The 15,908-nt window shown below is 34.2% G+C and overlaps 1 long non-coding RNA gene across 2 annotated transcripts in view; it reads right to left on the bottom strand.

Moving 5' to 3' along the window:
• Positions 1-15,908, bottom strand: part of LOC138921822 (uncharacterized) — a 213,680-nt gene that overhangs the window by 92,966 nt on the left and 104,806 nt on the right. Inside the window, exons 3-4 of one of the 2 annotated variants that reach the window (XR_011434695.1) lie at positions 2,238-2,340; positions 1,633-1,796 (exon numbers count right to left, since the gene is read on the bottom strand). This is a non-coding gene — a long non-coding RNA (uncharacterized lncRNA). The remainder of the gene's footprint in view (positions 1-1,632; positions 1,797-2,237; positions 2,341-15,908) is intronic. The other variant, XR_011434696.1, reaches the window with a different exon arrangement.

Genomic DNA, 15,908 nt, shown 5'->3' with positions numbered 1-15,908 from the left:
AAGGACAGAGGGAGAGAAACACTTTCTCCCTCTCTCTCTGCATGGGTTCTCCTGCTTTCCATTTATTGCCCCAGGCAATGTTTTTCCTGGTCCTTTAACTCTTTGCCACCAACAGATATTGAGCATCCTATCTCTAAATTTCTCAGAAGACTTTTACTAGTAAATGAAATCACTAATAATAATAACAAAAAGAATAATAACAGCAGAGGATCACATTCATTTCCTTAGCACTTAATCTCTCAGGCACTGTATTAAAGGTTTTACATGCATTAAAGCCCTTAATCCTCATAAAATTCTTCCGTGCCAAACATTATTATTATTCCCGGTTTACAGAAGAGGAAATTTAGGCTTATTCCTGAAAAGTAGCATAGATTACAATGCAATGTTTGGAGAAGTTCAAGGTTTCAGAAAATATCAGTTTAGAGGACCCTCAAAGATATCACATTAAATATATTGTTATAATAAAAATATTTCTAAATAGAATTTCTTTAAGGCTTCAGTTTCAAAAGTGATTCGGTTTTGTTGGTCTTAATCGACCTCCCCTTTTTTTCCTGATATACCTTGTGTATTCAAGAAACCCTGTGACTTTGTCCTGTTGTGCTGAATCCAGTTCTTTTTAGAGATTTTTCTATGCAAACTACATTTCTTGTTAAAGTTTCTAACCAGTTTTTTTTTCTGCTTCAATCTTATTGTAAGTTATATTTTCAATCTCCCTGGCTTTATTTTTGAAAGTCTCAGCAAAACACTTATATAACCTCTGCTCCAGGCCTTTTCACAAATTGTCAGGCTGCTAAAGGGCCCATTTTTCAAGTCTCCCTCTTGCTATCTCAGTAAAATTGCTTCAATTCCCATTCAATATTCCATGTAAGCCCCAAAATTTCCTTAAGATTTCTGGAATTCCAAAGAAGCTTCTATTTTCAGGGTGACTTCTGGTTTCTAACTTTGGCTTGTCAGTTTCTGGTTTGTCTTACCACTCCCCCATGCTTGACCATTCAGAAAGATTCTGTGAGGGTTTGAGGCTGGTTATGATGAAACGAGTTAGATGGGGACTGACATCTTAGAACTTCAAAATAACTGAATATTACAGATCCATTTTGTTAACTGTAACCCGGCCACCTCTGGGAAAATGTTGCTGGCTATCTATGCCCCTTAGCCTGACAATAGGCGCCTGAGTTTTCAGGTTGTTACCCAACATTGGTTCAAAGTAACTAACTTCTGATGGCTTCTGGAGGTCTTCCGCTTCAATGTGGAGAGTGGGTTTATCAAGTTACATCTGCAGGGATGACTAAGGAAAAAATAAGATTTGCACTTCAAACAATATTGGGAACCTCAGGAGGATTCTTAAACATATCAAGGAAATTGAGAAGAGAGTAAAAGAGAGGAGGAAACAGAAATTCTTTCTAATCTGGGATTTTGATGGCTCCAATGTTGTACTTGTGATGATAGGGGAGGTTGTTGTTCACATCTTAACTTTAAACTTGGCACGTAAAAAATAACAATTACAAATAAAATGGCATGCATTTTGACAAACTCATCAAACTGAACACTTAAAATTGGTGAAATTTGTTTTCTGTAAATTATACATCAATAAAGATGATTTTTTAAATTACACGCAAATAAAAAATATATTACCTTAAAAACAAGTGCAGTAGTCAGGTTCCTCCAGAGAAACAGAACCAGTATGATATGAGGAATTGGCTCATGCAATTATGGAGGCTGAGAAGCCATGCAACCTGCCGTTTGCACACTGGAAACCCAGGAAAGTTTGTGATGTACTTCAGCTTGAGTCCAAAGGCCTGAGAAATAGGAGAGGCAATGGGGTAAATCCCAGTCCAAGGGTTGGATATGAGATGAGATGTGCCAGCTCAGTGAGGCAGGATAAAAGGGAAGAATTCCTCCTTCCTCAGCCTTCTTGTTCTATTCAGGCCCTCAAGAGATTGGATGATGCCCAATTACTTTGGAGAGGGCAGTTTACTTTACTGAGCCCATTTATTCATAGCTTAATCTAATATCGAACCACCCTCACAGACACACCTAGAAATAAAGATTAATCTGAGCACTATGCGGACAGTCAAATTGACACATAAAATTAACCATCACAAGTCCACCGCTTGTTAACTTAGCGCCCATATGCATCTCCTTAAACCATACTTAATCTCCAAATAAAGATAATAACAAGGTCATAATTCTGCCTGCCATGATACAACTATCATGCATACAACTGAAAATTTACTTACCCTTTCCCCAGAAGAGGAAGTAAAGTCCTTGAGTGATGTTTACTCTTCTCCTTGATATCCCATAATTTAAAGATGATGATGTAAAATTAACAATACTTAAATGCTATGATATAAAATCAATACACCTTATGTTACACAATAAGGGAATAAGAGAGGAAAGAAAACAGAAAGAAGGCAAACACACATACACAAACGTATTCATAGCAAAATAAGTAGGAAATATCCATGACAATTACAGTCCCTGTCTGTAACTGATCCCTGGTCATCGTTGGTATTTGTAACTTCTTCCATGACTTATTCTGTATTCCCTTAGCCCATGGCAAGTTAAGTTGGCACATAAAATTAACCATTATACCAAGATTGGAAAGGAATGCATCCAAACCCAACTTGAATTATCCCATTGATTGGACATAATTAGTGGTAATTGCAAAGTTCTAAGAGAAATCATACGGGTGCTAGGTGGAAAAAAAGGAAGTGAATTAATAAATCCTTTGTGTCTACAAGAGTTATAGGCAAACTGGCTTGCTTCATTGACAATTAATAACCTTTTTGATTTGGTAAAAATAATGTCTGTTCATTGTAGAAAGCTCCAAAAATTATAAACAATATTTAAAAATCACTCATAAGCCATCATTTCTGAGTTAATTCATACTTATATTTTTAAGAATTTCTTCTCAGTCATTTTTCTTATGGATTGTCTTAACTGTATTATGTATTTTCTCTAATATTATATTATAATCATATTAAGTAATATAAATATTTTTAAATGCAATTTTTATGTCTGTATAATATAATATCCATTTGTGGTTAAAATATATTGACCATTCCTTTAATCTTGTCACCGGGTCTGCATTTAAAAAAATTATTACGAGTTATGCTGCAATCAATATAATATATAAATTTTGCCTGTATATATGTTCATTTCTTCAGGTCTAGACTTTGAGTCCACACATCAACAGCTATGAATTTTTTTAAGGTGGAGACTAGATTTCCAAAAACGTTTACATTTTAAGCTCTCTGCTGCTGTGTATATAACTGTCTACACTCTCACAGTTTCAATAGTAATGGCTATTAGACATTTTGTTTTTATTTTGACACCTGAATAGCTTAGAAAGATCAAAATTATTTTCTCTTTTTCATTTTTCAGTTGTTTAACTAGTTAGGAGTTTAAAACCTGTTCATGTGTAATGATGAATATATCAGAATCATAGAGCCTTAGTGGTCATTTCGTCCAACCTTCTATATAAGCATGTATACAATTCAAATTTGAAAACTCTTGGTGATGTGGAGCTCATTACTTCCTATCACATGATAATTAAACGAAATAATTAGATATGGAGATACATCCAATTAGGAAAACTCCACCATTAAGGACAACGTTCTTAGCAAAAGTGGAATTTTCCAAAAGCTAAGATCACTATCAATGATGCAGGATGTCTTGGTGCAATACCTATGTCTTTCCATGTGCAGATTCAATGTGCCATAAAAATAATCAAAGTGATTAAAATAGTCACGTATAAAAATGGCATCAAGTTGAAAATAAAACAAAAATTTGTTACTTGATTTTAAAAGAGACTGTTAAAGGGGAATTAAGAATTTCAATCTTGAATAAGTTCATCTGGAGAACAAGTTCAATTATCTTTCATGCTGTTCTACAAAGTCATTGTTTACTCAAGAACATTATCAGTATTGAGGGAGGGTCCAATCTCCCAATATTGTAGAAAAAGTGCAGACATTGGAATTATGCAGTCCTAGGTTTAATTCTGCTATTTACTGCTCATAGGACTTCAATTTCTGTGAATCTTTGTTTCTCTTTCCTTTTCTTTTTTTTTTTGTGAGGAAGATTCGCCCTGAGCTAACATCTGTTGCCAATCCTCCTCTTTTTTTTTGCTTGAAGAAGATTAGCCCTGAGCTAACATCTGTGCTAATCTTCCTCTACTTTGTATGTGGGATGCCTCCACAGCATGGCTGATGAGTGGAGTAAGTCCACACCCCGGATCTGAATCGATGAACCCTGGACCACCAAAGAGAAGCATGCAGAACTTTAACCACTCAGCCATGGGGCTGGCCCTGGTTTACTTTTGAATGAAACAGAGATAATATTATTTCCTGGACTGCCGTTAGAATTTAAAGAGATAACATACATAAATATCGCAGGGCCTGGCTTAGTCACTGCTGAATAAACAATAAATCTCTGTTCTACCACTCTTCTCCTGTTCAGAAACATCAATTTTGTTCTTCAGATCTCTCATGAACAATTTAGTATTCTAGGATTTTCTATTTTGTTGCTCCCAATTTTCCCTTCAGACATATACAATTGCACTTTCTGACAGTTCTCAGCAAAGAACTGGATTGTCTCCTTGATCTCCCTACATAGCCTCCTACCTTTTCTTTTTCTTATTTCTCCTGCTTAACGTGATAGCCTGTCAGTCCAGATTTCTCAAGAAGCCCTCTGTATCTTGGATTAATCACATCTGTATTTTAAGCTTGCTCAATACCTTTCTCTATGGATTTTATCATCATGAAATGCTGTCTTTTAATCCAAAGTCTTCTCTCCTTGGATTATAACTTGTTGAGGGCAAGGTTTCAAGTTAACAAGCATCTCTGTTAAGAACATTTTATTTGTCACTCAATAAGCTCAGTGCTTTAGGAGACATAGACTCAAATTAATTCAAGTATTAACAAAATTAGGAGATCGGATAACCAAAAGTTTATGATTTAAAAAATTAATACAAATGACATAAGTGAGTTAAAAAGTAATATGAAAATTCAAAAAAAAATTCTATTCATACTCACTGTTTTCACTTGGCATAAGCCAACACAGTAAAAGGCCTATCCCCAGTTGGTAAAAGCTCTCAATAGAGGATAGAACATTAAATAGCTAACTCAAATACTTTTACTTTTTTTTTTTTTCTCAACTTTGATTTCTCTTTAGATTTCTTTTTCCGAAAAGAAAATGGTTGTTTAGGCTGACTCTAAATCATATTGCTTTGCATCCTGAGTCCTTGTTGCAGAAACAGACAAGGAAATCGTAGGTTGTGATTTTTTTTAAGAAAAACTAGATCCTCCCCTTGATGATGCATGAATATTGTAGTTAATTTATCTCAAGGCTTGTGAGAACTAAGTGTGAGCACGGGGAATTTCACAACCACTCGATAATCAATGTTGTAGACACCCTGTTGCTTATGAAAAAGTAACTGCCATTACCACTGTAATTTGGCATATTGTGAGGGGAAAGTCTGAGTATAAAAATAAATCTGAACGCTTACTGTTTGGTCTTGCACATAGAGCACCTAGTTAAAGTGGCATAGAAACAAGAGAAGTTCATTCTGTATCCTTTTTGGAATTGGAGGGTAGCCCAATAAAATGCTGAGACGTGGAACCATGTTACAAATCTAGAATGACTTAGACTATAAGATAAAATAAATTTCATTTGTTTAAACAAGAAAGAAATCATTTTCTAAAGAGAAATATTATTGTGGAATATTCTAAAAGGATAGAACTCATTTAAGAATCTTTAGTAGAAACTCACAAGTCCTTTTTTGTTTTAAAATAAATTCACTGTGATAAAAGCCTTTTGCAGAAATTATTTGTAAGGAGAGTGTATTAGTTTTCTATTGCTGCCACAAACTTAGAGACTTAAAACAACACGATTTATTATCTTACAGTTCTCTAGCTTGGAAGTCTGATGCAGGTCTCATCAGGCTGAAATCTATGTCTCAATAGGGCTGCACTCTTTCCTGGAGATTCTAAAGGAGAATCAATTTCCTTGTTCATTCAGGTTGTTGGCAGAATTCAGTTTCATGTGATTGTAGGACTGAAGTCCTCTTTATCTTGTTGGTTGTCAGACGAAGATAGTTCCCAGCTTCTAGAGGCTACCCATATTCCTTAGCTCATGGCCCTTGTCCTTCATCTTCAGGAAAATAACAGTGGGTCTAGTCTCTTGCGTTTCAAATCTCTCCTGCCCAGGTTCCATTGTCTCATCTCTCTGACCCACTGTTCTAAATTCCTCTTCTACTTTTAAAGACTCGTGTGTTAACATTGGGCCCACTGGAATAATCCAGAATAATCTCCCTATCTCAAGGTCCCTAAAGTCTTTAAAATTCCTTTTGCCAATTAAGAGCACATAGTTACAGGTTCTGGGGATTAGGGCATGGACATTCTTTTAGGAGAGAGGGTTATTCTGCCTGCCTACCACAGGGAGATAAAAAGATGTCTGATGTTCTCCCCTTTATTTTTCCTAGATTCCTAACTGGGCATTTCAGAAGCGTTACTGGTCACAGGATTTGAAGAGATAAGTTAATGCTTGGAAATGATCTACTTGTGTTGTTCAGGGTGGTTGATACCCTCTTGATTTTTGATAGGAAATCAGTTTCTCCAGTGTTTATGTTCTCAAAATTATAGTTGTGTTAATGTGTGTGGAGGGGAGAGGGGGCAAAGGAGGTAGATAACACCGCTTTTCCTAAAGCCCCCAGTTCAAGATTTTACTTTTCTTTCTGAAAAATTCTCCATGTCTACGACAAATTGGAAAAAAACACTTCAGATACAAATAACTAGTCTGTGAGTAAGTTTGTTTATGTGTGTGCACAGAGTGGGTATGAAGGCCAATAGCATTTGACAGATTTAGGTTCAGATATAATATTATTTGGTCTGAGAAACTAGTGTCATTTTCAAAAGTTAAAAATAAGTCCATTTCTGAAGATGTGGTGCTGGTTGAGAAGCAAATTACATATCTGACTATATTTGACTCCAAGATACAGTTTGACTTATACTGTGGATTGAATAACACTCTATCTACATTTAAATTAGGAGTATTTATATTGATGTAGTACAAGACAAGGGCTTGTTTGTTTTCCTAATTTGTCCACTGGAATTAGGCACTAAATAGTAATACATTATCAGTTGTTAAGTCTGTTGAGGAAAGTAGTTTTTCTATGTGTGTGTTAATAGGCATTCACTGGAAAAATTTTATGTTTCTTCTATAACAGAAGAAATTTTGTCTTATTTATATAATGCTTATTAAGGGTTAAAACCTTTAGAGGGTTGTGTCTAGTCATGTCAAGAAAACTAGAAGGGGCTGGCCCCTGGCTGAGTGGTTAATTTCCTGTGCTCCACTGTGGGGGCTCAGGATTTCACAGGTTTGGATCCTTGGCACGGACGGACATGGCATTGTTCATCATGCCATGCTGAGGTGGCATCCCACATACCACAGCAAGTGGCATTCACAACTAGAATATACAACTATGTACTGGAGGGTTTTGGGGATAAGAAGAAGAAGAAATAAAGATTGGCAACAGATGTTAGCTCAGGTGCCAATCTCTGAAAAAAAAACTAGAAAACTTTTACTAGAAAAGTAGATATAGTAAGGAATTATAGTATGGAATTACGCTAGTTTTAGAAAAAAATTCAATACTTGAACAGGGAATTTGCATAATGACATCTGAAATGAATCTTATTTCAACATATAATAGTTTCAGAAAAAATGAATGTTACTCTTCAAGTATTGGTGAATAACAGAAGGCTATAATTATACTATGTACCTATGGCTCCCCATTCATAGATGCTTTCTATGAATCAACTAACCAAAAAGAAAAAAATAAAATAACAAAAGTCACAAGAGCCCTCCAAATACATTTTTTCCCCTTGAATCTGAGCAGTGTACCAATTAGGTTTCCAGAACCATTATGTTAATGCTACCTGGCCAAATGGCTCATGTTGGGTTGTTCTCTTAGTGACAGAAAAAATTAACCTAGTTAAATAATTGAACTTCAAAGACAGTTGATCTTCACAATGATAACCTAACTTTAGCATCTTTTGTAGTGATCAAAAAGAGAACAGAAAATCTCGGAAAATGGACCATTTACTTCCTCTTTGTCAAAGAAAGGAAAAAGGAATAAAATAAGAAGTCTAATATACAATGATATTAGAAATTACAATATGAAAAGTCTCTTCAGAATAATTCCTTTCCACAGTTCCTCTGAAACAGTACATTTGCATGGCTTCTATGAAAATTCCAGTTCAAGAAGTTCCTTGAAATTGTGATACAAATAGAAAAGCTGTTGCTAGCTGATGCTTAGAGACACATTTTCTGGAGAAACATTCTGTACTCCTCAGCTGAGGCTGCATCACTAGTTTGAGATTTTTGAGTTTTTCCACTTTTTAAAATAACTGAACTCAAAAGACATTTAAACTGGGGCTGGCCTGGTGGCATAGTGGTTAAGTTTGTATGCTCTGCTTCAGCTGCTGGGGCCTCATGGGTTCAGATCCTTGGTGCAGACCTACACACTGCTCATCAAACCATGCTGTGGCAGCATCCCACACAAAAAAATAGAGGAAAATTGGCATGGACATTAGCTCAGGGCCAATCTTCCTCACCAAAAAAATAAAAAAGACACTTAAGCTTAGTACAAACCACAGTATTGGCAGTGAGATACTAGGTTAATATACTTGTAGTACCCAGAATTCCTACAGTCTAGTGTTAGTTTGATTTGACAAAACATAGACAAGATTGACGTCTTTTTTTTCATTCAGATAATAATACTTCTTCAGTTTACTTTGCCATTGTTATTTAATACTGGTATCTGTTGAAGCCATTATAATTACAGGTGGTTGATATTTAAGTGGACATTACTTGTTAATGTAATGTGCAATGTTGTTATTGTTAAGGAACAAGTGGATTTAAAATACGACTCTAAGCACCTTTCTTAAAACAAATGTTTTATATATAAACATCCCCCCACCTCAATGTAGGTTATAAGGGGTTGCAAAAATATCAACACCAACTCAAGCATACATAAGACACACTCTCTAGTGTTATTATTTTAACGCTATCATAATATTTTAGGAATAAAGAGTTATGCTGTTGTCTACCTTTTAGACTTACATAAAAACAAGGGGGATGGTTTCCTGTTCCACATGTAAGGAGCTTGGAAGTCACCACTTCATCCTAACAACAAGTAAAAGCTGAACAGACTGAAAAATCAACAACTCTTCTTGGATCTATAAGAGAGGGGAGGACACAGGGCAGACTGCTGCCCCAAGATTAGAGAAACAGAGGCAAATAGAGGGAGTCACAGCTTACTGGAGCAGAAATTGCCATGTGCTGGGGTAGGAAAACCTAAACAGTAACTGACAAATTGCTAGAGGCTCAGTGTGAACAACTGTGAGAGTTAAGAACTCCAGGGGGACCCAGTCATCAGGGAGGGCACAATATTGTGAGATTTATCTCCAGGAGCTTGAGCAGGTTCCCACAATAAATATCAGAGAAAAATCCCGTCCTGCTTTGGCAGGAAAAGGGAAAAAGGACCCATTTGAAATATGGCAGAGCACTCTGTTCTTAATAAAGTCTGCTTTCAAGGGAAACTAGTTAACCAGAGCCTAACTTGCTGGGGTAATATCAGAGCCTAACTGACATGAGGGAGGGAAACAGCCAACTCAGCCTACTCTAGAATCCTGTCCCACCTAAGAGGGGAGAAAAAGACTGAAACTCTTGTGAAGTTCACAGTCCAGAGGCATAGGCTCACTAAAGCATTGAGACCTAACCATAGGACCTCTCCTCCCCCTGCACCTCACCACCACATTACCAAAGGCCCATTTAAACCACTTCCTTTTACCCAGTACCTCACATTTGGCTATCAAGAAGAAATTGCAAAGCATACTAAAAGACAAAAAATACAGTCTGAAGAGACAGAGCAAGCATCAGAACCAAACCTGGCAGGGATGTTGGAATTATCAGACCAGGAACTTAAAATAAGTATGACTAATATCTTAAGAGTTTTAATAGGTAAAGTACAAAGCATGCAAGAACAGATGGGTGATGTAAGCAGAGAGAAGGAAATCATAAGAAAGAACCAAAAATAAATGCTAAACATGAAAAAAACAGAAATGAAGAATGCCTTTGATGGGCTTGTTAGTAAACTGAACAAAATTGAGGAAAGATTGTCTGAGATTGAAGATACAGCAATAGAAACTTTGAAAAATGAAAAGCAAAGAGAACAAAGACTATAAAAACAGAACAGAATATTCAAGGACTATGAGACATCTACAAAAGGTGTAACATATACAAATGGGAATACCATAAGGAGAAGAAATTGAGAAAGAAACAAAAAACATTTGAAACAATAATGACTGAGAATTGCCTCAAATTAATGTTGGACACCAAATCACAGATCCAGGAAGCTCAGAGAACACCAAGCATGATAAATACCAAAAAATCTATGCCTAGGAAAATCATTCTCAAACAACAGAAAGTCACAGATATAGAAAAAATTCTGAAAGAAGCCAGAGGGAAAAAACACCTCACCTATAGAGGAACAAAGATAAGAATTACATCTGACTTCTCAGAAGCCATCCAAGAAAGAAGACTGGAGTGAAATATTTACAGTGTTGAGAGAAAGTAAACACCAGCCTAGAATTCTGTACCCTGCAAAATTATTCTTCAAGAGTGAAGGAGAAATACTTTCTCATACAAACAAAACTTGGAGGAATGTGTTGCCAGTAGACCTGGCTTGCAAGAAATGTTAAAAGAAATTCTTTAGAGAGAAGGAAAATAATACAGGTTAGAAACTTGGATCTACTTAAATTAAGGAAAAGCATCTAGGAAGGAATAAGTAAACATAAAATAAAAACTTTTTATTTTTCTTACTCTTGATTGATTTAAAAGACAACAGTTTGCTCAAAATAATACCAACAGTATTCAATTATGTGTGCTTGGGTATACATGATATATATATGTATATATATGTATATGTATATATATGTATATATATATATATCTCTCTATGTATACACACACATATACTTTCTTATGTATACTTATATATAAGTGAAATGAATTACAGCAATGATACAAGAGACAGGAGGGAGGAATTAAGATTATTTTCAGGGCCAGCCCAGTGGTGCAGCAGTTAAGTGTGCACGTTCCGCTTCTCGGTGGCCCGGGGTTCGCCAGTTCAGATCCCAGGTGTGGACATGGCACCACTCCCCAAGCCATGCTGTGGTAGGTGTCCCACATATAAAGTAGAGGAAGATAGGCACGGATGTTAACTCAGGGCCAGTCTTCCTCAGCAAAAAGAGGAGGATTGGCAGTAGTCAGCTCAAGGCTAATCTTCCTTAAAAAAAAAAAAAAGATTATTTTTATATTATAAGGTACTCACACTACCCATGGAGTGATATAGAATTATTGGAGGGTGAACTTGAATTATCTGTAAATGCATGTTGCAAACTCTAGGACAACCATTTAAAAAAAGTCAAAGAAGAAAAAAAAGAAGTCTAACCAATATGCTAAGGAAGGAAAAAAATACAATCATATAAAATATATCTTTGATGAACATAGATTTTCAAGTTTGATGAATTTGAATTCATGATTTTTTCTTTATTTCTAGGGCTTTTTGTATCCCATCAGGGAAATATTTGCTTAGCCTGAGTTCATAAACGTATTGTACTATTTTCTTTTGGAAACTTCATATTTTTATCTTTTATAATTATACTTATAATCCATCTTATATTAATTTTTATAGTCTAATGTAGGGTCAATTTTCCTTATTTCCCATACCTATATAGAGTTTTTCCAGCAATACATAATATATGTTGAAGACTTTCTTTCTTCTTTGAATTTTTTTGGCATCTGCACCAAAAAGCTATATATGTACAGATTGTTTCTGTACTCTTTATTCTGCTCCATTGTTATGTCTAGCTTTACACAAAAACGACACTGTCTTAATTGCTGTAGATTGAAAATAAGTCTTGAAATCAGGTAATGTGAGTCCTCCAGCTTGATTCTTCTTTTTCAAAATTGTTTCAACTGGTCTATGTCCTTGAATTTCCAAACAAATTTAAGACTCAATTTACCAAGTACTAAAAATTGGTTTCAAGGATTTTGACTGGGATTGTATTGAATTGATAGATAAGTTTAGGGAGAATGAGTTTCTTAACAATACTGCCTTCTAATCCACAATATGGTATTGCTATCCATTTACTTGGGTTTTCTTTATTTTTTGTCAGTAATATTTTCCAGCTTTCAGTATAGATTCTTGCAACTTTTTGTTAAATTTATTTCTAAATATTTCATTGTTTAGCATTATTTGTAAATAGAATTTTATTTAAAGTTATTTTTCAGTTGTTTTCTGCTATTGTAGTTGATTTTTTTATTGATTTTTTTATCCTGTGACTTTGACACATTAATTTATTAGTTTTAGTAAATATTTTGTACTGTAGATTCCTTGAGGTTTCTACATAAAAGTTTTGTGAACAGAGACCATTTTATTTCTTTGTTTCCAATCTATATGCCCCCCTTTTTTTTTTCTTTGTTGGACAACCACAACCTCCAGTAAAAGATTAAATAAATGTATTGAGAATGACGTCTACGCTTTTTTCTCATTCTTAGGGAGAAAATATTGAAAAATTCACCTTTGAGTATAATATTAGTTGCTGTGTTGTTCATAGTGCTATTAATCAGATTGAAGAAGTTTCCATCTATTCCTAATTTTGAGAATTTTCACCATGACCAAGTGTTGACATATGTCATGCTTTTCATCCATTTTGAAATGTTCGTTTGGTTTTATCTGTTATTCTGTAAATGAAGTAATTACATTGATTGACTTTTAAATGTTAAACCAATCCTGCTTTCCTGGAATAAAACCCTGATTACTATGATATATTAACTTTTATTTTAAATTGCTGGATTTGTTCTATTTACATTTCGTTAATGCCATTTGCATGTATGTTCATAAGGGATAAAAGTTTGTAATTTTATTTTCTTTTAATGCTTACGTCAGAATTCGGTACATGGCCTATCTGGCCTTTTATAATGAACTGAAGGGTGATTTCACCATTGCTGTTTTGTGACAGAATTTCTAAGATTTGTATTATGTCTGCTGTACATAATAGATATAACTAATGAATTCATTTGGGATTGCAATTTTCTTTGTGAGAATATATATTTTTATTCACATACAGTTTATTTAACAGATATAAGGCTATTAAGGTTTTCTATTTCTTGTCATGTCACTTTTGGTAAAAGGCATATTTTAAATAATTTCTCCAATTTATATCCAAGTTGACAAATTGTTTGACATAAAGTTGTTTCTAATATTTACTTATTATCATTTCAATTTGGTAGACTCTATAGTGATCTTTTTACCTTGTTATTGATAATTTATTTCTCTTTTTACTTGATAATGTTCTTATGGTTTCATGAATTTTATTTGAATTTTTAGAGAACTAAAATTTGAGACTCTAAACATTTCCATTGCTAGACACTTCTATTTAATTGGCTTTTTCTCTTTATTATTTTCTTCCTTCTATTCCATTTTAGTTCAATGTAATCTTTATTTTTTAGATAAAATTTGTCTTCAAATGATATTCAAAGCTATACATTTTCCTCTTGATGCTTTTTTTTTACCTTCATCCCACAAATTTTGATATATTGTCCTTTCATTATAATTCACTTACAGATATTTTCCTTTCTTTCTTTGTATTTTCTTCCTTGAACAGTTTAGATATCAATTGTTTAAGAAATAGTTGTATATTTTCTAGATGTCCTGTTTTTATTGACTTGTAATTTAATTCCATTTTGATCAGAAAAAATATACCCTAAAAGTTCAAACTTTTAAAATGTATTCATATTTGTTTTATGACTTAGCATATTTTTAATCTTAGCAAAAGGATTAAAACCTTTTGTGCACTTGTGACAGGCTGATGTAAATGGCAACATTCATTATTGCATATCATTCTGGTGTATTTAAAAGTTAGACTTCCTAAGGGACTCTTAATGGAGCACCTGTTTTAAATATCTCCGAATTTTTAAGCATTGTGTGTGTTATCTTCCATGTCCAAATAGGTATTGGTATGTCTAGCCTGATCTCTAGATACTTTAGAACATACAGTCCTTTTTTATGCTCACATTTTGTTCTGTTCCATGCTTCTCATATTTTTTCTGAGACTCATATTTATGCAGTTTCATTTTTATGCAGCTCACTTGTGAGTGATTAATATCAAACTTGTCTAGCCAAAAAATTGCTCTCAGAAGACTGTATCATAATCATAATTATAACAACTTCAAAATATACTATGTGAAAAACTCCCTGTGTTGAGATGTTGAGTCAGGCAGCACAACTCTTAAATTTAAACCAAAATGGCTCATCATTTGAAACTGTAATTTCAAAAATTGAAATCTTCTCCTAATAATGATTTTGGCTAGTACAGCAGACTACTGCTGGCAACCCCTTAAATCTGTGTACATTTGCAATTCCTAACTTCTCTTGCAGTTAAATTGGTCAGTTGACTAATTTTGGCCAATGGAACATGAGCAGAAGAGACAAAGGTGGTTAATTATTTGGCTTGCCTTCTGCATCCTCTCTTCTCCTTTTGGCCTGCCGAGATATCACAGGGTAACTCAGAGTCCACAATACAACCAACTACAAAGTGGACGCAGCCTTGGCTGTATATCCCACATGCAATTGTGATATCAATGAGACACAAACTTCTTTCCTGTTAAAGCAATGAAACCACTTGTAATATAATTCAACTAGGTTTGGAGGGTGTTTTATTACATTCAATCTGTAAATTTCATTAATTCTATAATGCTATCTTTGCACTTAAAAGAAAATATGGCAACGAAGTTTGTAAAGTACATTTTCAGATCATGTTTTGTTTCTATCTTAGAACAGCACAGAGAATTAGTTGTAAGATATGATAGATAAAAATAATATACTTTTAAAACACATCAAACATCATATATGTTCAATAAACATTAAAAGTTACTTGTTATTTTGTATACTCAAGAACTGAGGCTTTGATTTTTATAAATCACAATGACTAAGATATAGTGTATTCTCACTATTTCACCAATGTTATCATAAGGTTACCAATTATATTATCCTCTCAATTCTGTAAAATAGAGAACTAAGATTTTCATATTCAAATAATTTGTTCCAACTTGCACAACTGATAAGATTGGACTACAGAATGAAACCCAAGTCTTATAAACTAAAATCGGTGGTCTTTATGTAACACTAAAGCAGACCAGTCCTTTCAGCCTTTCTGTATTTTTTTAAATAGATTTGGATTTTAATTAATCTAACTGAGTCTAGGCTGATTTTCCTATCATATGCTATTTAACCTATCAATCTTTCCAACCAGAAACAAGCCTCAGAAAAACTGGGAAACCAGTGACTTTCTTTTTAATTCTCTCGCAAGCATATTTTTATTTGAAGACTTCATTCTAGGTGTGAATGAATTTATAATTGAAAATTTGCTATCTGTTGATATAAATTTATGCATCAGCAAATGCATAACATGCAAGTTGTTGGGAAGTAGCTTTGATAAATGTATATTCTATATATGTGTTGAGAGATTTCTCACCTCTAAGATCATATGACTCAGATGGCCATCTGTTTAATGTGATGGAAGATCTTGATGACCTAGGAACTTCCTGAACCACAATGTCAAAACTAAGAGTGTCATGAAGAGAAGTCTAATCTTGTGCTTTCTTCAGCCTAATGCATGTGTTCTCAGAGAGTTAAAGAATTTATTGCAATCAAATTTTCATAAATAAAGTGAATGTCTCAGTAAATTTTCCAAATTAGTAATTCTCAAAATGTAGTCCCCAACATCATCATCACCTATGAACTGGTTAGAAATGCAAATTCTTGGGGCTGGACTGGTGGTGTA

The sequence above is a fragment of the Equus caballus genome, chromosome X (genome assembly GCF_041296265.1).
Source record: "Equus caballus isolate H_3958 breed thoroughbred chromosome X, TB-T2T, whole genome shotgun sequence".
NCBI lineage: Eukaryota > Metazoa > Chordata > Mammalia > Perissodactyla > Equidae > Equus > Equus caballus.
This window is presented reverse-complemented; position numbering and strand designations above follow the sequence as displayed.